At 45.2% G+C, this 22,952-nt stretch overlaps 1 protein-coding gene across 1 annotated transcript in view; it reads right to left on the reverse strand.

Moving 5' to 3' along the window:
• SMCHD1 (structural maintenance of chromosomes flexible hinge domain containing 1) overlaps positions 1-22,952 on the reverse strand; it is a 584,899-nt gene that overhangs the window by 167,856 nt on the left and 394,091 nt on the right. The window lies entirely within an intron of this gene.

The following is a 22,952-nucleotide window of genomic DNA, read 5'->3' on the forward strand; positions in this document are numbered from 1 at the left end:
CGATCTCATCCACCATGTTAAGGATGCTTTCACCCGACCTGGTGTGCGAATCCTTTTGGTCAGTGAGCTGGGACGACCATCCCAATTGTCTAAGACATGGGTTTGGAGAATTCTTGAGTGGGCTTGAGCCCAAGCCACCGACTGAATGCATGCTGTCATGGAGCCTAACAGCGACATTCCCTCTCGGAGTGTAGGAGATCTCATCTCCTTGTATTTCCTGATCTTTACTACTAATGGTAGTCTGTGATCGTCTGGAAGAAAGGACATTTGTTTTATCGAGTCCAGAACTACTCCTAAAAACTTCCTGGTTTTTGAGGGTTGAAGCTGAGATTTCTTCATGTTCGGAATCCAACCCAGAGACTTCAATATCTCTAATGTAGCTGACACATGGGATATCAGGGTTGCCTCGGTGGGAGCTACTATCAGCAGATCGTCCAGATAGGGCACCACAGAAACCCCTTGTCTCCGGATAAAGGACACTGCCTCTGCCATTACTTTGGAGAACACCCTCGGGGCTGATGAAATGCCGAATGGGAGGACTCCGAACTGATAGTGCTCCACCTGGTGATTTCCCTGTATCGCAAACCTGAGATATTTTCTGTGTCTCGGGTGGATAGGAATGTGGAAATATGCATCCTTTAGATCTATAGTCGCCATAAAGGAGTGTTGATTTATTAAAGGGATGGCTGATTTTACAGACTCCATCTTGAATCTTCGATATTTCACGTATTGATTCAGACCCTTTAAATTTATAATAATCCGAACTTCCCCTGATGGTTTGGGTACCAGAAATAAACGGGAATAATGTCCTAGACCCTGTTCTGACTGAGGAACCGGGAATATCACGTTTGATCTCAGAAGATTTCTGAGACCCAATGTTAACAAATTGTGATGTCTTGCCGGAAGGGAAGTAATTTTTAGACCCTGAGGGGGGGGAGAAATTAACTCGATCAAATAACATTGAGGACCCAGTGGGATTTGGTGATGTTTTCCCACTGATTCACATATCTTGAGAGTCTTCCCCCCACCGGGTCGGAGTCATTGTTTATCCTGTTGGGATGACTGCTGCTGCTGTTGTTGAGGGACGAAAATATTTTTCCCTCTTCCTTTTGCATAGCTCCACCTGCCGGTTTTGCCTTTACCCCTCGGTTGGGAGGGCTGCGACATTGGGGCACGAAAAAAACGTTTTTTCGGTTGTTTTTGCTCCGGGAGCGCTTTTTTCTTGTCAGTTGCTTTGTCAAGAATGTCGTCTAATGCTGGGCCAAACACATAGTCTCCTTTAAATGGAATGGCGCACAATTTAGCTTTAGAGGTGATATCGCCACTCCATAGCTTGAGCCAGAGAGCCCATCTGGCAGAGTTGGAGAGTACTAGAGACCTGGCAGCGACTCTAACGGATTCCAGAGAAGCGTCCGCCAGGAACCCAGTAGCTCTAAGCAGTATAGGAAGTGAATCCAACATTTCACCTCTAGGGGTACCCTGCGATATGTGAGACTCTAGTTTTTCTAGCCAGCAGGAGAGGGCCCTGGCTACGCAGGTAGAGGCGATATTAGCCTTCAGGACAGATGTAGAGGATTCCCAAGACTTCTTCAGGAGACTCTCAATCTTCCTGTCCATAGGATCTCTCAATTGCGAAGAGTCCTCAAAGGGGAGTGCCGTTTTTTTGGCGACTCTGGCTACCTGCACATCAACTTTGGGAATGTCGAGTTTGACAAAATCACCCTCTAGAGGAAATCTATGTTTCATCTCTGAAGACATGCTAAGGCGCTTTTCAGGGAGTTGCCATTCCTGCTCAATCATGTTAACCACATTAGCGTGAACGGGGAACCCTGTCTTTTTCTCCGATCTGAGCCCACCAAACATATGATCCTGTATGGACTGTGGTACAGGTTCCTCTTCAAGTCCCATCGTGTTACGTACAGCAGAGACTAGGTCCTCGATATATTCTGAGGAAAAGAGGTATTTCCTGACCTCAGCCTTAGGGGATGCAGGATCTTCCCAGCCAACAGATGAAGTTTGAGAGTGGTCTGAATCAGAGTCCGATTCAATGACCTGTATCTTTCTCTTCTTAGCTGGGGAGTGTGGTGGCGGAGGTGGAGGTGTGAAAGCTGCCAAGGAAGATTGTACCTCCTGTTTAACAAGAGAGCGAATCTCATCTAGTAGTGATGGTTGCTCCGCTTTAATTATCTTGTCAGTGCAAGGCTGACAGAGCTTTTTATCCCAGTTAGGAGGGAATTTAGCAGCACAGACCGGGCACTTCTTCCTATAGTTAGCTTTGGGGGTAGACCTTTCTCCCTGAAATAAAGAGGGAGAGAGGAGTGAGGAGCTAAACCCCCTAAGGGAACTACCTCCCGGATCCCGTCCCTGCATACTCACAGTAGCAGGGGCAGCGCTGGGCTCTGCAGATGCAGGGCATAAAGAACCGTCCATACTGAAGGATTTTTGGTCTTACCTCAGTGGTGGTTCAGCAGGTTTTTATGGAGAGCGTTCCCAGCACCTGCCTCCAGCGGCCGAATCTCCCCCTCCCCCTCCGGTATCCATATGTGGGACGCCATTGCTCCGAACACGCCGGCCGGCGAAACCCGGAAGTACCGGCTTCAGGGAACATACAAAAAAACCGGAAGTGACGCGCGCGACCGCTGACGTCACTTCCGGAACGCCGAGCCGAGCCGAATGGAGGGGAAGAAGCCGGGAAGCTCAAGGAGGATCCCGGCTGGGGATCCAGGCCTGCTTTACCCTCGCGGGGGCGCAGGAAGGCCTGGAAGGGGTCCCGAGGAACCTGGCATCAGGACGACGGGAGCAGCATAAGGGGGAGGCACAGAGCGACACCAGCTGCCCGGCTAAGCAGGTAACCCGCATAAGAAAAAACACACTGTAGCCGCCGGCCACTACAGCATATGGAAAAAAACCTCTCCCTGTCCCAAAGGGGAACAGGAAAGACAATGGCAAGTGGGAGGTCCTTTTAACCTCTCTGTGTTTCCTGTTCCCCATTAGGGCAAAGAGACAACCTCCATATGCCGTCGTGGAAGGTGACTAGAGAAAAAACGGATTCAGAGGCCTGATTCATCATTTCACATCTCAGTTTCATATGTTTTTCGCCGGATCCGTCGCTGCGCGTTTTTTCACCGGACAGAAAAACCGTTCTGTACGTTTTCTCCGTCCGCTGGAAACAGCTTTTCTGACGAATCCGGCAAAAAATGGATGAAACGTGTGGCCATCAGGCGCAATCCGGCGCTAATACAACTCTGAGAAAAAACGGATCCGGCGGAAAAAAAACCCACTGATCCGTTTTTTTCAAAACTCGCCGGATTGTGCCTGACGGCAAAAAACCTGATGTGTGAAAGTAGCCAGATAGATATATGGATAGATATATCTATGTATCTACAGATATATCTATCTATAAATATATCTATAGATCGATATAGCCATAGTTATAGCTATAGATATATCTATACATATATCCATAGATATAGCTATACATATATCCATAGTTATCCATGTATAGATTTATCTATTGATATATCTATAGATATAGAATAGCGAGGCCTATGTTTCTTAATGAACGTTTAATTTAAAAAAAAAAGGAAAAAAAGGCGTGGGCTCCCGGGCAATTTTCTGCGCCAGAGGGGGAAAGCAGACGGCCGGGCGCCAATATTTGTAGCCTGGGAAGGGGTTAATACCCAATGGCCCCTTCCCAGGCTATGAATATCAGCCCGCAGCTGTCTACATAGCCTTTGCTGGCTATTAAAATAAGGGAACCCCCCCAAAAAAAATGATGTGGGGTCCCCCTATATTTTATAGCCTAGAGAGGGGCCATGGATATTACCGCATCTGTCAGATGCGCCAATTCCAGCACTTAGCCCCTCTCTTCCCACTCCTGTGAAGCGGTGGGATATGGGGTAATAAGGGGTTAATGTCACCTTGCTATTGTAAGGTGACATTAAGCCAGGTTAATAATGGAGAGGCGTCAATAAGACACCTATCGATTATTAATCATATAGTAGTGAAAGAGTTAAAAAAAATAAAGACACAGCCAGAAAAAAGTAATTTAATATTCTTAGTTTAACCACACTTCCCATACTCTATCACCTGCAAAAAATTTAAAATGATAAACCAACCGTATACTACCTGTCCGCCGTAGTCAAATTAATAACGAGTGTCCCACAATGATCACCCCTATAGAACAGTGACATCGGGTGATGTCACTGCTCTATAGACCTCCAGTGACACACTGACAGGGGACATTGGCTCCTGCAGTGCATCACTGAGGTTACCTGAGTTCATTGGTCTCACTTTATGGCATTGCTGCATGGGAACTTTCTCACACAGCAGTGCCACAAGTGAGACAGGGACTATACAGTGCGGAACGGAAGGATACCTCCCATCAATGTATTCCTGGAGCCCCTGGAGAGCGGTTACATCAGCTGATGCCGCTGCTCTCCACGGGAGATCGTCGTGGGACACTCGTTTTAAGTGGATTTCTGCGGATCAGGGAGTATATTGTTTATTATTTTAATATTTTTTACAGGTGACACTGGCTTCGGGGATCAAAGTGACAAGTGATGGTGAGTATGCACTATATGTTGTATGTACTGTATGTCTATATGTTGAATATATGTAGTATGTTGCTGCATTTATGTAGTATGTTGCTGCATTTATGTAGTATGTTGCTGCATTTATGTAGTATGTTGCTGCATTTATGTAGTATGTTGCTGCATTTATGTAGTATGTTGCTGCATTTATGTAGTATGTTGCTGCATTTATGTAGTATGTTGCTGCATTTATGTAGTATGTTGCTGCATTTATGTAGTATGTTGCATGTTGCATTTATGTAGTATGTTGCATGTTGCATTTATGTAGTATGTTGCATGTTGCATTTATGTAGTATGTTGCATGTTGCATTTATGTAGTATGTTGCATGTTGCATTTATGTAGTATGTTGCATGTTGCATTTATGTAGTATGTTGCATGTTGCATTTATGTAGTATGTTGCATGTTGCATTTATGTAGTATGTTGCATGTTGCATTTATGTAGTATGTTGCATGTTGCATTTATGTAGTATGTTGCATGTTGCATTTATGTAGTATGTTGCATGTTGCATTTATGTAGTATGTTGCATGTTGCATTTATGTAGTATGTTGCATGTTGCATTTATGTAGTATGTTGCATGTTGCATGTATGTAGTATATTGTATGTAGTATGTATGTTGTATGTACGTAGTACGCTGCATGTATGTAGTATGTTGCATGTACAGTATATAGTATGTTGCATGTATGTAGTATGTTGTACGTATGTAGTATGTTGTACGTATGTAGTATGCATGTATGTAGTATGCAGTATGTTGCATGTATGTAGTATGTTGCATGTATGTTGCATGTATGTAGTATGTTGCATGTATGTAGTATGTTGCATGCATGTAGTATGTTGCATGCATGTAGTATGTTGCATGCATGTAGTATGTTGCATGCATGTAGTATGTTGCATGCTGTATGTATGTAGTATGTATGTAGTATGCAATATGTTGTATGTAATATGTTGTATGTAATATGTTGTATGTAATATGTTGTATGTAATATGTTGTATGTAATATGTTGTATGTAGTATGTATGTTGTATGTATGGTGTATGTATGGTGTATGTATGTTGTATGTATCTTGTATGTATCTTGTATGTATGTTGTATGTATGTTGTATGTATGTTGTATGTATGTTGTATGTATGTATGTTTGTTGTATGTATGTTGTATGTATGTTGTATGTATGTTGTATGTATGTTGTATGTATGTTGTATGTATGTTTGTGTTTATTTATACATTCAACACATTAGCCGGATGATGGGACTACTACTGTCCCATCATTGGCTAATGTGTGACTCACTATCACTGTAGTAGGCATAGCCCGATGGGACTTGTAGTCCCATTGGACGATGCCTGCGCACACACGCACACACACACACACACACTCAGTGCCACACACACACACACAGCCAGCAGACCCCCCGGACAGCCCGCAGACCCCCCGGACAGGCCGCAGACCCGGCACGGAGAGCCCGCAGACCCCCGGACAGCCCGCAGACGCAGCACAGAGAGCTTGCAGACCCCGCACACACAGTCACAGCGCACACTCCGCCCACACGCTTACACCCTCCCGAACTGCAGCGTTTCTTCCTCAGCTAAACCGCAGATCTTTTTTTACATCTGCGGTTTTGCTGCGAAGTGCCAACATTACTGAATCTAATCTGTGCACCCAAGTGAATATCATAGCGCATAACACGCATAAGGACATAGGCACAAGTAATAAAAGAACTTTGGTGACACCTAGTGGCTGATTCTGGAATAACACCAGAACTTTATCTTATTTCCAATAACATTCTCTTGTGGGCTGAACACTTAACCTGAGAAGGGATTGCTGATGAAGGGCCAATTCTAATGGAGTGATTGCCTCACCTCCCCATTCTTCCCCAAAATCACCTGTAAACAATATTAGATGTATCTATGGGAAAATCCAGACGGGCCATTGAGCAAAACGCAAACTCAAATAAGGGAGCCACTACAGAAGATATGAAGTGCTTTTAAAACTCAACTCCCCAGGCCAGAAACACAAGATCCACAACGTCACAAGTTACAACTCGAGATCGTTCCCCTTCAAGGGAGTCAATGATGTCACGCAGCTCTCCTACAAAACTAACTGATGATTATGATGAGGACAACGCAGTTACTGAAGAAATGAATATTGAACTGAGCAAATATATAAAAGCTCTTCCTACAAAAAAGGGTAGTTACTCACCGATATCGGTGTTTCTCAGAGCCCATGACAGCACACCAGAGAGAGGGGCTCCGCCCTTCAGGGACAGGAAACCTACAGGATAAAAGGGCGGTACCTCTCCCCTGTATCAGTTTTGTTTACAGAGCATCGGAGGTCCTTCAGGTTAGTTACAACAACAAAAAATATACAACTTAATCATATTGCTTAACAAGTGAACACCGTGTCTATATAGAAAAACACATTTTATACAAAAGAATGTGCTCACCGCACACGTGATGAGGGGGGGAAATAAGCGGGTGCTGTCATGGGCTCTGAGAAACACCGTTAACTATGCTTTTCTCAGTCGCCCATGACAGCACACCAGAGAGAATTGCAGAGATTATTGCTTAGGGAGGGACCACAGCCTGTAGAACCCTTCTTCCGAAGGTTAAGTCAGATGAAGAGGCTAGGTCTAAGCGGTAGTGTCTAAAAAAGGTTGAAGGTGATGACCAGGTGGCCGCCTTACAAATCAGATCTAATGGTACCTCTGACCTTTCGGACCAGGAGGTCGCCATAGCCCTTGTTGTAGAGTGGGCTTTCAGGCCCTCTGGAACTGCGTTCCCAGTGGATGAGTACGCCAGGCCTATCGCATCTGTTATCCAACGTGCTGTAGTGCCTTTGGAGGCCGTGAATCCTTTCCTGGGTCCCTGGAAGCAGATAAAAAGAGACCCTTCCTTCCTATACTGTTGGGTGGTTTTAATATATTGGATTAGACACCTTCTCACATCTAGTGTGTGGAATTTTTCTTCTTTTTTATTTTTAGGTTCTGGACAGAAGGAAGGAAGGATTATTTCCTGAGACCTATGGAATGTGGACGCAATTTTTGGTAGATAGGCAGGGTCTGTTTTTAGTACAACCTTATCATCCAGGATTTGTGTAAATGGAGGGTTTGCAGACAGGGCTTGGAGATCACTTATTCTACGGGCTGATGTCAGGGCTATCAGGAGGGCAGTTTTAAGTGATAGAATCCTAAGGGGTATTGATTCTACAGGCTCAAACGGGGATTCTGTCAAGGCTGACAAGACTAAGGGTACTGTCACACAGTACCATTTTGATCGCTACGACGGTACGATTCGTGACGTTCTAGCGATATCGTTACGATATCGCAGTGTCTGACACGCAGCAGCGATCAGGGATCCTGCTGAGAATCGTACGTCGTAGCAGATCGTGTGGAACTTTCTTTCGTCGCTTGATCACCCGCTGACATCGCTGGATCGTTGTGTGTGACAGCGATCCAGCGATGGGTTCGCTTGTAACCAGGGTAAACATCGGGTAACTAAGCGCAGGGCCGCGCTTAGTAACCCGATGTTTACCGTGGTTACCAGCGTAAACGTAAAAAAACAAACAGTACATACTTACATTCCGGTGTCTGTCCTCCGGCGTCTCAGCTTCTCTCCACTGTGTGAGCGTCTGCCAGCCGGAAAGCGAGCACAGCGGTGACGTCTGACGTCACCGCTGTGCTTGCCGGCTATGGCGCTTACACAGTGGAGAGAAGCAGAACGCCGGGGACAGACACCGGAATGTAAGTATGTACTGTTTGTTTTTTTAACGTTTACGCTGGTAACCAGGGTAAACATCGGGTTACTAAGCGCGGCCCTGCGCTTAGTTACCCGATGTTTACCCTGGTTACCGGGGACTTCGGCATCGCTCCAGCGCCGTGATTGCAACGTGTGACCGCAGTCTACGACGCTGGAGCGATAATCATACGATCGCTGCGACGTCACGGATCGTGCCGTCGTAGCGATCAAAATGGTACTGTGTGACAGTACCCTAAGTTCAAATCCCAGGTTGGTAATCTATGTATTGTTACAGGTTTAGACCTTGCGGCTGCTCTGATAAACCGAATTACCCAAGGCTTGGCTGCTATGTTTTCACAGTACAATGCTCCTAGGGCTGCTATCTGTACTTTTAAGGTACTTACTGAAAGGCCTAGGTCTAACCCCTTTTGTAGAAATTCTAATATTTCAGTCACTGGAACCCCGTCTTGCAACCTAACCCCGGAGGAGGACAAATTTTTTTTTCCAGGTTTTACCATATATTTTTGTGGTCACGGGTTTCCTACTTTTCATTAGTGTAAAGACTAGTTTGTCAGAAAAACCTCTATCCCTCAATAGTGACCTCTCAAATTCCACGCTGTCAGGTGGAGATTCTCTGACTGGGGGTGGAACACCGGCTCCTGAGACAGGAGGTCCGGAAGATCGGGAAGGACCCAGGGATCGGTGATCGATAGCATCCTCAGCCAGGAGAACCAGGCCCTTTTGGGCCAAAAGTGGGCTATTAGGATAAGTCTGGATTTGTCCTGTCTGATTTTTCGCAGAACTGCTGGAATGAGGATGATGGTAGGAAATGCATACGCAAGAGTCTGTGTCCAGGGAATCGTAAATGCATCTACAGCCTGAGGATTCCCCCTGGGATCTAGGGAGCAAAAGGTTTTCACCATCCTGTTGTGCATGTTTGCAAAGAGGTCTATTACAGGGATTCCCCATAAATCTGTAATTTTGTTGAAGATCCCCTGATTTAAGGACCATTCCCCTTGCTTTAGTTGGGTACGACTCAGGAAGTCGGCTTTCTGGTTCTCTACACCTTTTAAATGTCGGGCCGATAGGGATAGAAAGTTGTTCTGTACCAGGCTGAAGATTTCGGAGGTGGTTTCCATTAATCTTTGAGACCTGGTCCCCCCTTGGTGGTTTAAGTAAGCCACAACTACTCTGTTGTCCGAAAAAATTCAGACATGATGCCCTTGTAATTTGTCTAGGAAGAAAAGTAGTGCATGATTGACTGCCCTCAGCTCTTTTTGGTTTGAGGAAGTCCCAAGTTCCTGACTTGTCCATACCCCCTGAGCGACACTGTTGTTCAGATGAGCCCCCCACCCTGTGGGACTGGCGTCTGTGGTAACTATCTGAGATCCCTCTATCACCCAGGGAGTCCCTTTTGATAGATTGGTGGGATTTAACCACCAAGCTAGGGAATGAATAGTAGGCGAACTTAGAGTCATACGACTCTCTAACCGTCCTTTTAACAAATTCTGATTTCTTAAAATGTCCCACTGGAGGGGTCTCGTGTGGAGCTGTGTCCACTGAACTGCTGGAAGGCAAGCAGAGAGGGACCACAGTAACGACATCGCCTTTCTTAGAGACATGGATGGTTTTGAGCAAGCTTCCGACACTAGATATATTATCTTTTGTCTTTTCTGAACTGGGAGGCGACATTCTTGGGAACTGGAGTCCAAAGTGAGACCCAAAAATTCCTGTACCCTGGTTGGTTCCAGTTTTGACTTTTGAAGGTACACCAGCCAGCCTAATTTTTTTTAGAGTGTCTATCACTCTGTCGCATTGCTGACTGCAGAGTTGGGCCGAGCTGCTCACAATCAAAAAGTCGTCCAAATATGGAACAATCAAGATGTCCTCCTCTCTTAGATGTGCCATCATCTCTGCTACCAATTTGGTGAAGATGCGAGGTGCAATTGATATACCGAAGGGAAGAGCTCTGTATTGGTATTGCCTTATCTGTCATTTTATGACTACTGCCAGTCTGAGGAATTTTTGAGAATCCTTGTGGATGGGAACGTGATAATACGCGTCGCTGAGATCTAGAACTATCATAAAACAGTTTGGAAACAAGTTTTTAAAGTTATTGTTGACTTTATTGATTCCATTTTGAATCGTTTGTTCTTTACATAAGTATTGAACCTCCGTAAGTTTATTATGGTCTGGAAGGTCCCGTCCGTTTTGGGAACCAGGAATAATGGGGAGTAGAACCCCTTCCCTCTCTCCAGAGGGGGAACTTCCTGGATGACAGCTTTGTCTATCAATTTTAAGATTTCCAGTTCTAGAGCTTCTTGTTGTTGGGGAGAAGACCTCAGCGGAGTTACTACATAGTGTCGGGGGGTAGGGATACAAATTCTATTCGAAGCCCTGCACTTATCAAATTTAGTATCCAAGGGCTGGTAGTAATTTTTTCCCAGGCCGGGAGGAATTGAGACAATCTCCCTCCCACCCTGGGGGAGACGTCACTTGGGGGGGGTTTCCTATCCCGTGAGGAACTACCGAAAAGGAACCCCCTTTCTCTCTTTTTCCCATCGTCCCATCAGTTTTGTTCCCTTGGTGGTCTTCTCCTAAAAAATTTCCTATTCCGAAAGGGCCGCTTACTGAACGTTGGGGCCAGGTTGGGGAACCCTTTCTTTTTGTTACCTGCTTTTTGCAGGATATCGTCGAGAGTCTCTCAAAAAAGAAACTTGCCCTCACATGGGATTGAACACAGTTTTTGTTTAGTTTGTAAATCTCCTGGCCAGCTCTTTAGCCATAAGGTTCTACGCGCTGCATTCGAAAGAGCTGCAGATTTAGACGTTAACTTAATTGAGTCGGCGGATGAATCGGCTAAAAATGCCGCGGCTCCTCTAATCATAGGGATAGATTCTAATACCTTATTTCTGGACACCCCATCCCTCAGCTGTTTCTCTAAGTTGTCAACCCAGATCATTAGGGATCGTGACGTGCAAGCAGCTGCTATGGCTGGTCTTAAGCATCCTCCTGTCGACTCCCAGGCCCCTTTAAAAAAAAGTGTCGGCTCTCTTATCAAGAGGATCTTTCAGGGTTCCCATATCCTCAAATGATAACCCAAATTTTTTTGAGGCCTTAGCTACCGCAACGTCGAGTTTGGGGGCTTTATCCCATGAAGTAGAAGCCTCCTCTTCAAAGGGATATTTCCTTTTAATAGAGGGAACCGATGCATTTTTTCTCTCTGGTTTTTCCCACTCCTTTTTGATCAAGGCTTGTATATTTTCATTAAGGGGAAAAACTTTCCGCTTTTTTTGGCATAGTCCTCCAAACATAACATAATGCACTGTTTTGTCAGGACGAGGGTCCAATACCCCTATGTTATGGACCTGGTGGTTAGGTGCACCCGGAATGACCTGATGGTTAAACTAGAAATCGGGACAAGCTCTGGGGAAGTGGGAACTCTGCTGACCGAAAACCCTACTCCTATCACACACACTAGAAATAGCCGTGGAGCGTACCTAACTCTGCCTAGACGCCTCTTCACAGCCTAAGAGCTAACTACCCCTAAAGATAGAAATAGAAGCCTTACCTTGCCTCAGAGAAATTCCCCAAAGGAAAAGGCAGCCCCCACATATATTGACGGTGAGTTTAGAGTTAAGTCACAAACACAGGAATGAAACAGGTTTTAGCAAAGGAGGCCAGTCTTCACTAAATAGTCAGAGGATAGAAAAGGGAACTATGCGGTCAGCACAAAAAAACTACAAAACCACGCAGAGTATGCAAAAAGACCTCCACACCGACTCACGGTGTGGAGGTGCAACTCTGCACCCCCAGAGCTTCCAGCTAGCAAGGAAATATCATGATAGCAAGCAGGACTAGAATTAGCAGTAACAACAAATGAATTAGCAGGAACTTAGCTTCTGCTGGAGTAGACAGGTGATCTGAGACGTCCAAGAGAGATCTGAACCAATCCTGAGACATTGACAGCTGGCATGAAGTAACGATCTGAGTGGAGTTAAATAGAGAAGCCAGCCTAGCAATAAACGAGGGCAGCTGAGAAAGCCAACCTCAAGGACCAGCAGTTCCACTCAAAGCCACTAGAGGGAGTTCAAGGACAGAACTCACTGAAGTACCATTCATGACCACAGGAGGGAGTCCGAGAACGGAGTTCACAACAGTATCCCCCCTTGAGGAGGGGTCACCGAACCCTCACCAGGGCCCCCAGGCCGATCAGGACGAGCCAAGTGAAAGGCACGAACTAAATCGGCAGCATGGACATCGGAGGCAACAACCCAGGAATTATCCTCCTGACCATAGCCCTTCCATTTCACCAGGTACTGAAGCTTCCGTCTTGAAATACGAGAACCCAAAATCTTCTCTACCACATACTCCAACTCCCCCTCGACCAAGACCGGAGCAGGAGGATCAACGGAGGGAACCATAGGCGCCACATATCTCCGCAACAACGACCTATGGAACACATTATGGATGGCAAAAGAAGATGGAAGGACCAAACTAAATGACACAGGATTGAGAATTTCAGAAATCTTGTAAGGACCAATGAAACGAGGCTTAAACTTAGGAGAAGAAACCTTCATAGGAACATAACGAGAAGACAACCAAACCAAATCCCCAACACGAAGTCGAGGACCAACACAGCGACGGCGGTTAGCGAAACGTTGAGCCTTCTCCTGGGACAACGTCAAATTGTCCACTACGTGAGTCCAAATTTGCTGCAACCTGTCCACCACAGAATCCACACCAGGACAGTCAGAAGGCTCAACCTGCCCCGAAGAAAAACGAGGATGAAAACCAGAATTGCAAAAAAAAGGCGAAACCAAAGTAGCCGAACTAGCCCGATTATTAAGGGCGAACTCAGCCAAAGGCAAGAAGGTCACCCAATCATCCTGATCAGCAGAAACAAAGCATCTCAGATAGGTCTCCAAAGTCTGATTGGTTCGTTCGGTTTGGCCATTTGTCTGAGGATGGAAAGCCGAGGAAAAAGACAAATCAATGCCCATCTTCGCACAAAAGGACCGCCAAAACCTAGAGACAAACTGGGAACCTCTGTCCGACACAATGTTCTCCGGAATGCCATGCAAACGAACCACATGCTGAAAAAATAATGGGACCAAATCAGCGGAGGAAGGCAATTTAGGCAGGGGTACCAAATGGACCATCTTAGAAAAGCGATCACAGACCACCCAGATGACAGACATCCTTTGAGAGACAGGGAGATCAGAAATAAAATCCATGGAAATGTGCGTCCAGGGCCTTTTTGGGACCGGCAAGGGCAAAAGTAACCCACTGGCACGAGACAGCAGGGCTTGGCCCGAGCACAAGTCCCACAAGACTGCACAAAAGAACGCACATCCCGTGACAAGTAAGGCCACCAAAAGTACCTAGCCACCAAATCTCTGGTACCAAAAATCCCAGGATGACCAGCCAACACCGAACAATGAACCTCAGAGATAACTCTACTAGTCCATCTATCCGGGACAAACAGTTTCTCCGCTGGACAACGGTCAGGTCTATCAGCCTGAAACTCCTGCAGCACCCGCCGCAAATCAGTGGAGATGGCAGACAAAATTACCCCCTCTTTGAGAACACCAGCCGGCTCAGGGACTCCCGAAGAATCAGGCACAAAACTCCTAGAAAGGGCATCAGCCTTCACATTCTTAGTACCCGGAAGGTAGGAGACCACAAAATCGAAACGGGAGAAAAACAGCGACCATCGAGCCTGTCTAGGATTCAACCGCTTGGCAGACTCGAGATAAGTCAGATTCTTGTGATCCGTCAAGACCACCACGCGGTGCTTGGCTCCCTCAAGCCAATGTCGCCACTCCTCGAATGCCCACTTCATAGCCAGCAACTCCCGATTGCCAACATCATAATTACGCTCAGCAGGCGAAAACTTTCTAGAAAAGAAAGCACATGGCTTCATCACAGAGCCATCCGAACTTCTTTGAGACAAAACAGCCCCTGCTCCAATCTCAGAAGCATCAACCTCGACCTAAAAAGGGAGCGAAACATCTGGCTGACGCAACACAGGGGCCGAAGAAAAGCGACGCTTCAACTCCTGAAAAGCCTCAACGGCCGCAGAGGACCAATTCACCACATCAGCACCTTTCTTTGTCAAATCAGTCAAAGGCTTAACCACACTAGAAAAATTAGCGATGAAGCGACGGTAAAAATTAGCAAAGCCCAGGAATTTCTGAAGGCTCTTCACAGATGTAGGTTGAGTCCAATCATAAATGGCCTGAACTTTAACAGGATCCATCTCGATAGTAGAAGGGGAAAAAATGAAGCCCAAAAAGGAAACCTTCTGAACTCTGAAGAGACATTTAGACCCCTTCACAAACAAGGAATTAGCACGAAGGACCTGGAATACCATTCTGACCTGCTTAACATGAGACTCCCAATCATCCGAAAAGACCAAAATATCATCCAAATATACAATCATGAATCTATCCAGATACTTTCGGAAGATGTCATGCATAAAGGACTGAAACACAGATGGAGCATTAGAAAGCCCAAAAGGCATCACCAGGTACTCAAAATGGCCCTCGGGCGTATTAAATGCTGTTTTCCATTCATCGCCCTGTTTAATACGCACTAGATTATACGCCCCTCGAAAATCTATCTTGGTGAACCAACTAGCCCCCTTAATCCGAGCAAACAAATCTGACAGCAGAGGCAAAGGGTACTGAAATTTGACCGTGATTTTATTGAGAAGGCGGTAATCTATACAGGGTCTCAGAGAACCATCCTTCTTGGCCACAAAAAAGAACCCTGCTCCCAACGGTGACGAAGACGGGTGAATATGTCCTTTCTCCAAGGACTCCTTTATATAACTCCGCATAGCGGCGTGTTCTGGTACAGATAAATTGAAAAGTCGGCCCTTAGGAAACTTACTACCAGGAATCAAATTAATAGCACAATCACAATCCCTATGAGGAGGTAGAGTACTGGATTTGGGTTCATCAAATACATCCCGGTAATCCAACAAGAACTCAGGGACTTCAGAAGGAGTAGAAGAAGAAATTGACATCAACAGAACATCTCCATGTACCCCTTGACAACCCCAACTAGACACAGACATTGATTTCCAATCCAATACTGGATTATGAACCTGTAGCCATGGCAAACCCAACACGACCACATCATGCAAATTATGCAACACCAAAAAGCGAATATCTTCCTGATGTGCAGGAGCCATGCACATGGTCAGCTGAGTCCAGTACTGAGGTTTATTCTTGGCCAAAGGCGTAGCATCAATTCCCCTTAATGGAATAGGATACTGCAAAGGCTCCAAGGAAAAACCGCAGCGCCTGGCAAACTCCAAGTCCATCAAATTCAGGGCAGCACCCGAATCCACAAATGCCATGACAGAGTAGGACGACAAAGAGCAAATCAGAGTAACAGACAAAAGAAACTTAGGCTGTACAGTACCAATGGTGACAGACCTAGCAAACCGCTTAGTGCGCTTAGGACAATCAGAGATAGCATGAGTGGAGTCACCACAGTAAAAACAGCCCATTCTGACGTCTGTGTTCTTGTCGTTCAGTTCTGGTCAAAGTCCTATCACATTGCATAAGCTCAGGCCTCTGCTCAGAGGACACCGCCAAATGGTGCACAACTTTGCGCTCACGCAAACGCCGATCAATTTGAATGGCCAAGGACATTGATTTATTCAAACCAGCAGGCGTAGGGAACCCCACCATAACATCCTTAAGGGCTTCAGAAAGACCCTTTCTAAAAATTGCTGCCAGGGCACACTCATTCCAATGAGTAAGCACAGACCATTTTCTAAACTTCTGGCAATATACCTCCGCTTCATCCTGACCCTGACACAAAGCCAGCAAGATTTTCTCTGCCTGATCCACTGAATTCGGTTCGTCATAGAGCAATCCAAGCGCCAGAAAAAACGTATCTACATTAAGCAATGCAGGATCTCCTGGCGCAAGGGAGAATGCCCAGTCTTGAGGGTCACCACGTAACAAAGAAATAATAATTTTTACTTGCTGAATGGGGTCACCAGAGGAACGGGGTCTCAAAGCAAGAAAGAGTCTACAATTATTTTTGAAATTCAGAAACTTAGATCTATCCCCAGAAAACAAATCAGGAATTGGAATTCTAGGCTCTAACATCGGATTCTGAACTACATAATCTTGAATGCTTTGTACCCTTGCAGCGAGTTGATCCACACAAGAGGACAGACCTTGAATATCCATATCTACACCTGAGTCCTGAACCACCCAGAGGTTAAGGGGAAAAGAGAGACAAAACACACTGCAAAGAAAAAAAAATGGGTTCAGAACTTCTCTTATCCCTCTTTTGAGATGCATTAACACTTTGTGGCCAGCTGTACTGTTATGGACCTGGTGGTTAGGTGCACCCGGAATGACCTGATGGTTAAACTAGAAATCGGGACAAGCTCTGGGGAAGTGGGAACTCTGCTGACCGAAAACCCTACTCCTATCACACACACTAGAAATAGCCGTGGAGCGTACCTAACTCTGCCTAGACGCCTCTTCACAGCCTAAGAGCTAACTACCCCTAAAGATAGAAATAGAAGCCTTACCTTGCCTCAGAGAAATTCCCCAAAGGAAAAGGCAGCCCCCACATATATTGACGGTGAGTTTAGAGTTAAGTCACAAACACAGGAATGAAACAGGTTTTAGCAAAGGAGGCCAGTCTTCACTAAATAGTCAGAGGATAGAAAAGGGAACTATGCGGTCAGCACAAAAAACTACAAAACCATGCAGAGTATGCAAAAAGACCTCCACACCGACTCACGGTGTCGAGGTGCAACTCTGCACCCCCAGAGCTTCCAGCTAGCAAGGAAATATCATGATAGCAAGTTGGACTAGAATTAGCAGTACAAGAAATATATTCAGGAAACAATAACAGCAAATAAACTAGCAGGAACTTAGCTTCTGCTGGAGAAGACAGGTCATCTGAGAAGTGCAAGAGAGATCTGAACCAATACTGAGACATTGACAGCTGGCATGAAGTAACGATCTGTGGAGTTAAATAGAGAAGCCAGCCTAGCAATAAACGAGGGCAGCTGAGAAAGCCAACCTCAAGGACCAGCAGTTCCACTCAAAGCCACTAGAGGGAGTTCAAGGACAGAACTCACCGAAGTACCATTCATGACCACAGGAGGGAGTCCGAGAACGGAGTTCACAACACCCCTATTGTTGACCTCACCGCCTTTACAAGGCTGTCAACCTCATCTAGGGGAAAACAATGACGACCTCCACTCTCATTATCTGAAGAAGAGAAGGAGGAGTCCTGTGTATCTGAGTTTACATTCTCAGAGCCGGAAGAATCAGAATTCCTATAAGGAATAGATTCTTCCCTACTGACTTTCTTTTCTCCTTTAAGGGTTTTAAACACGGATTCCACCTCTGATTTAATTACGGACCGTAACTCAGAGGCAAAGTTTGGGGTCTCCTCACAGAGGACTCGACCTATACAGGAGTCACATAACTTCTTATCCCAAGATTGCGGCAAATCTTTTTCGCATAAGGGGCAGGTTCTGTGTTTTGTTTTTGCCGTTCTCTTCCTTGCCTAGGATAAACGGAGAAGAGGGACCCCAATTACAAAAAATGAGCTTTCACGAAGATCACTCACCAATCTGACGCAGCCACAGGTACCGGTTCTGGAGGAGGGGTAGGATCTTGAAGTGTGAGATCCGTAGATGGTAGCTGGTTCAGCACGCTGGAGTTCTTGCTATGTTGCGTGGAATGGCTACCAGACCGAGAACTCCGGGTGCCAGCAGAAATTCGTTTCTTCTGTGCGTCCGGCATCGGTCGTTGATGATGGCGCTGCTGCTGTGGCGGCGGCTGGAGCTGCTGATCGCTGTCTTCCATGGTATTACCTTGGGACGGCATGCAGCAAGGAGTGCACATAGGAAAGCATTGATGCGCTTACTTCCCGCATGGGGCTATGCCCACGATGCGGGAAGTAAGCGGATCATGTGTGGATGGTACCCGGGGTGGAGGAGAGGAGACTCTCTTCCAGGCCCTGGGAACCATACTTGTGTTAAAAAAAAGAATAAAAATAAAAAAATAATGATATACTCACCTCTCAGCGCTGCACGCGGCCGTCCGGTCGCAGGGTTGCTATGCGAGCAGGGCCTGCGATGACGTCGCGGTCACATGACCGTGACGTCACGAAGGTCCTTCTCGCACAGCATCTTTGGAACCGGACCGCCGCGTGCAGCGCCGAGGAGATCGGGACGTCAGAGGGTGAGTATAACCATTTTTTAATTATTTTTAACATTACTATTGATGCTGCATATTGCTGCATATGCAGCATCAATAAAACCCGCAGTGGAAACCGCAAGACAAACCGCGATAAATCTGCAGGGATAACTGCAGCGGTTTTGCCCTGAAGATTTTTCAAATCTGCTGCGGGAGAACCCGCAGAGGACCCTTCCTACGTGTGCACATAGCCTTACGACGCTTCCGCTGCCCCATTGTAAGATCCGGGGAGGAGGGGGCGGAGTTTCGCCGCGCATATGCTGTCGAAAATGGCAGACACGACGCGCAAAAAAAGTTACATGTAACTTTTTTGTGCCGACGGTCTACGGAAACACGACGCAACCATCGCACGACGGTTGCGACATGTGGCGATACGTCGCAATGCGTCGGTAATATAAGTCTATGGGGGAAAAAAACACATCCTGCAGACAACTTTGCAGGATGCGTTTTTTCTCCTAAACGACGCATTGCAAACGACGCTAGTGTGAAAGTAACCTAACAGCCTTTAAAGGAGGCAAAACAACTTCTTTTAGACGGATCGGTGATCTGACCAATTTTCTGGGAACTTTTGAACTCCCATTGATAGATCTTCCGGAGTGGTCTTTGAGTCCCATGCTTCCAGGAGCTCCACAGAGATGACTTAAAGTTCAGCAGACCAAAAAGGAAACAGCAGAGGAGACTTATCCAACCCGACATGAGGACTTTTTCTCACTTTTAGCCGTGCTCCTTGCTGGGTCAGGCCTGAACACAGGTGGAATCAACCTTTGAATGGTGATCTCGTCTGGACTGGAATTACGGCGTGGGACAGAATAACAGACTGGTATAGTATATTGTTGTTTTTTTGTTTGTTTTATTACAGGAGAACGAGGGCTTCAGTGGAATAGGTGTTTTGTAAGTATAACGCTTTGCTATTTTTAAATCAAAAAGTAAAACTGTGTTTTATTTCTAATAAAAGACTTTATTCTGGCTGTGTCTTTATTTACCATACAACTACAGGATTAGTAATGGATTGGTGTCTTATGGACGCCTCTCCGTTACTAAGCCATGGGCTTGATGTCACCTGACAATACAAAGGTGACATCAACCCCACAAATATGAACTCCACTTGCCACCGCTACGGGGCAAGTGGGAAGAGCCAGGCAAAGCGCCAGAATTGGCGCATCTAATAGATGTGCCTTTTATGGGCTGCTATTTTTAGGCTGGGGGAGTCAATATCCATGGCCCCTTACCAGCTGTGAGCTTTAGCAAGGCTGGTTGTCATAATTGAAGGGGACCCCATGCCATTTTTTAAATTATTTATTTAAATACAAAAAAAACAGGGTGAGGACCCCTCTATTCTTGATAACCAACCTTGCTGAAGATGACAGCTGAGGGTTGCAGCCCCCTTGAGTTTTGCCTGGCTCGTTATAGAAAATACAGGGGAACCCAAGTTGTTTTTTTCATATATGTATTTATTTATAGCGCAGGCGGCGGCTGATGAATACCCCCATCAGCCGCTCCTGCTGTCACGGTTATTAGCAGCAGCAGGGGTAGGCTGATGGGAGTAACAGTCCCATCAGCCGCTGCCTGCTGTCTCTTATTACTTAAATATAATTCTCATCATTCTCCCCTGCTCGCACCAATCACCTGTAGTGTTTTTTCACTTTTTTATAGCGAAAAAACGCAAAAAAAAACGCAAAAAATCCTGAACGTGTGCACATAGCCTTAGGGTCCAATTTCTCCTCATACCCTTGGTAAAATAAAAAATTGGGGGCGAAACGATTATTTTTGTGTAAAAAATATGTTTATTTTAATCTTCACGGCTCTACGTTATAAACTTCTGTGAAGCACTTTGGGGTTCAAAGTGCTCACCACACATCTACTGTAGATAAGTTCCTTGGGGGGGTCTAGTTTCCAAAATGGTGCCACTTCTGGGGGGTTTCCACTGTTTAGACACATCAGTGGCTTTCCAAAGGCAACATGGCGTCCGATCTCAATTCCAGCCAATTTTGCGCTGAAAAAGTCAAAAGGCGCTCCTTCCCTTCCAAGCTCGGCCATGCGCCCAAACAGTGGTTTACCCCAACATATGGGGTATCAGCGTACTCAGGACAAATTGCACAACATCTTTTGAGGTTTAATTTCTCCTGTTACCCTTGGTAAATAAAAAAAAAATGGATCTGAATAATTTGTGTGTGAAAAAAAAAGGTTTATTTTTTCAAACATTCCAAAAATTCCTGTGAAGCACCTGAAGGCTTAATCAACTTCTTGAATGTGGTTTTGAGCACCTTGAGGGGTGCAGCTTTTAGAAAAGTGTCACACCCTTCAGAGTGACTTAAAATGTGATGTGGTTCCAAAAATAAAAATGGTGTTGTAAAAATGAGAAATCGCTGTTCAACTTTTAACCCTTATAACTCCATTAAAAAATAAAAATAAATTGGTTCCAAAATTGTGCTGATGTAAAGTAGACATATGGGAAATGTTACTTATTAAGTATTTTGTGTAACGTATCTCTGTGATTTAAGAGCATGAAAATTCAAATTTGGAAAATTGTGATATTTTCAAAAATTTTGCCAAATTTCCATTTTTTTTTTTACAAATAAACGCAAGTCATATCAAAGAAATGTTACCACTATCATCATGAAGTACAATATTTCAAGAGAAAACAATCTCAGAATCACCAGGATCCACTGAAGCTTTCTACAGTTATTACCTCAAAGGGACAGTGGTCAGAATTGTAAAAATTGGCCCGGACATTAACATGCAAAACACCCTCGGGGGGTAAAGTTGTTAAAGGGTATTTGTCAGAACGATTTTATAAACGATACCAGTTAAATTGCTGTACAACTCATAAAAATGATACCTGTATCATGGAAAACAGATGTCCCAGCGCTGAAAAGAGCGTTCAAAGAAAAATGCAAAATTAGTCAGGATTTACAAGTTTGAATTTCACGGTCTTTTTATGGACAGCAATCCCTGGAGGGACCGTGCATCTTTTGACCCGAACTGTTGGCTTTATACATATCTACGAGGCTTCAATATCCGGTCAGTTCCTGTTTGACCAGCCAGGGAAAATTTACCTTAAAAATGCATTTGGGGGAGTGTAAGTGCACTCTGATTGCATTGGCTCCCTTCCTCTCGACTAACAGGTCTGCCCTACTCTACTGAACTGGGCCCATCAAGCCTGATATTGATGTTCAAGAATATAGTGCTGACCCTAGTCTATAGATGAGCTTTTGGGCTGCGTCAATGAGCTGTTAAAAAGGAAAGGAAGAGGGTGCTGAGCAGGAAGTAGTAAAGAGGAATGATACACTAAGCACTGATGCCCTTCAAGGTTAATTAGCAATTTGCTTCAAACATTTATTTCTCAGCACTGGTACACTGCTATAGTCCAGGTATTTGTATGGCAATTATAGCAATCAAACCACCTACAAGAAAAAGTAAGACAAAAATGCTTAAAGGTAACCGGTCACGTTATACGTGCTGAATGATATACAAGCATCACGCTTTGGGGCAGAAGGAGGTGAGAAGATTGATATATAGTCTTTTGAGATAACATTAGTACAACATTTAGTTTATTTCTTAAGATCCCTGCTTTCAATTAGTTCAGTAGGCGGTCCTACTTAGTGATAAACATCAATCTAATTTCTAAACAGTAATACAAGGAAGGCTGTCAGTCACTCTGTCAGACTGCCCACTGGACTCATCATCTAAGGATTTAAGGTTAAAAAATAAATAAAAATAATAAAAATATCTGCTCAGCTCCTCCTGTGCTATATCATGCAGTGCACATAGCCTACATGTACATCATGATTGTTTTATAGTACAAATTATAAGTTTACTGGTACAAAGAGCTAGTGTCACGGAGCAGAAATAGGAAAACAGGTAATGAGGAATCTGGGCCCCTGAACTGCCCCTCAGGCTAGGGGGAGCCCTGTCTTTCCTTAACTTGGGGATACCCTTGAAGGTAGGGAGGCCCAAGTCACCGACCTGTCCCTGTCTCCTTTTAAACCCTGAACTAAACCCCCACACCCCACCCCAGGAGGTGAACAGTGTAAACAGCACCACAAAGCAAATAAACAGGAATAAACAATATGTGAGTGAGGGGAACACGATACCAAAAGGTGAATGCACAAACTACAAAGTAACAAAACTCTGTCTGACTGCATTAACCCCCGATGACCAGAAAGGAAAAAAAGGTTTAAATCAGAGGGAAACCAGATCTGCCACAGATCCAAACATGGATCGTGACAGCTATAATAGTATAAGATATTGATGCAGCCGAGGTAGTTTTACACTTAACACATGAATTTGTCAGATTTGACAAATACTGTGATTACCAATAAGGGGTATATTTACACAGAACTGAATAGCTACAGAGAAATCATTAGCAAAGCCACAATA

This window comes from Ranitomeya variabilis, chromosome 6 (genome assembly GCF_051348905.1).
Source record: "Ranitomeya variabilis isolate aRanVar5 chromosome 6, aRanVar5.hap1, whole genome shotgun sequence".
NCBI lineage: Eukaryota > Metazoa > Chordata > Amphibia > Anura > Dendrobatidae > Ranitomeya > Ranitomeya variabilis.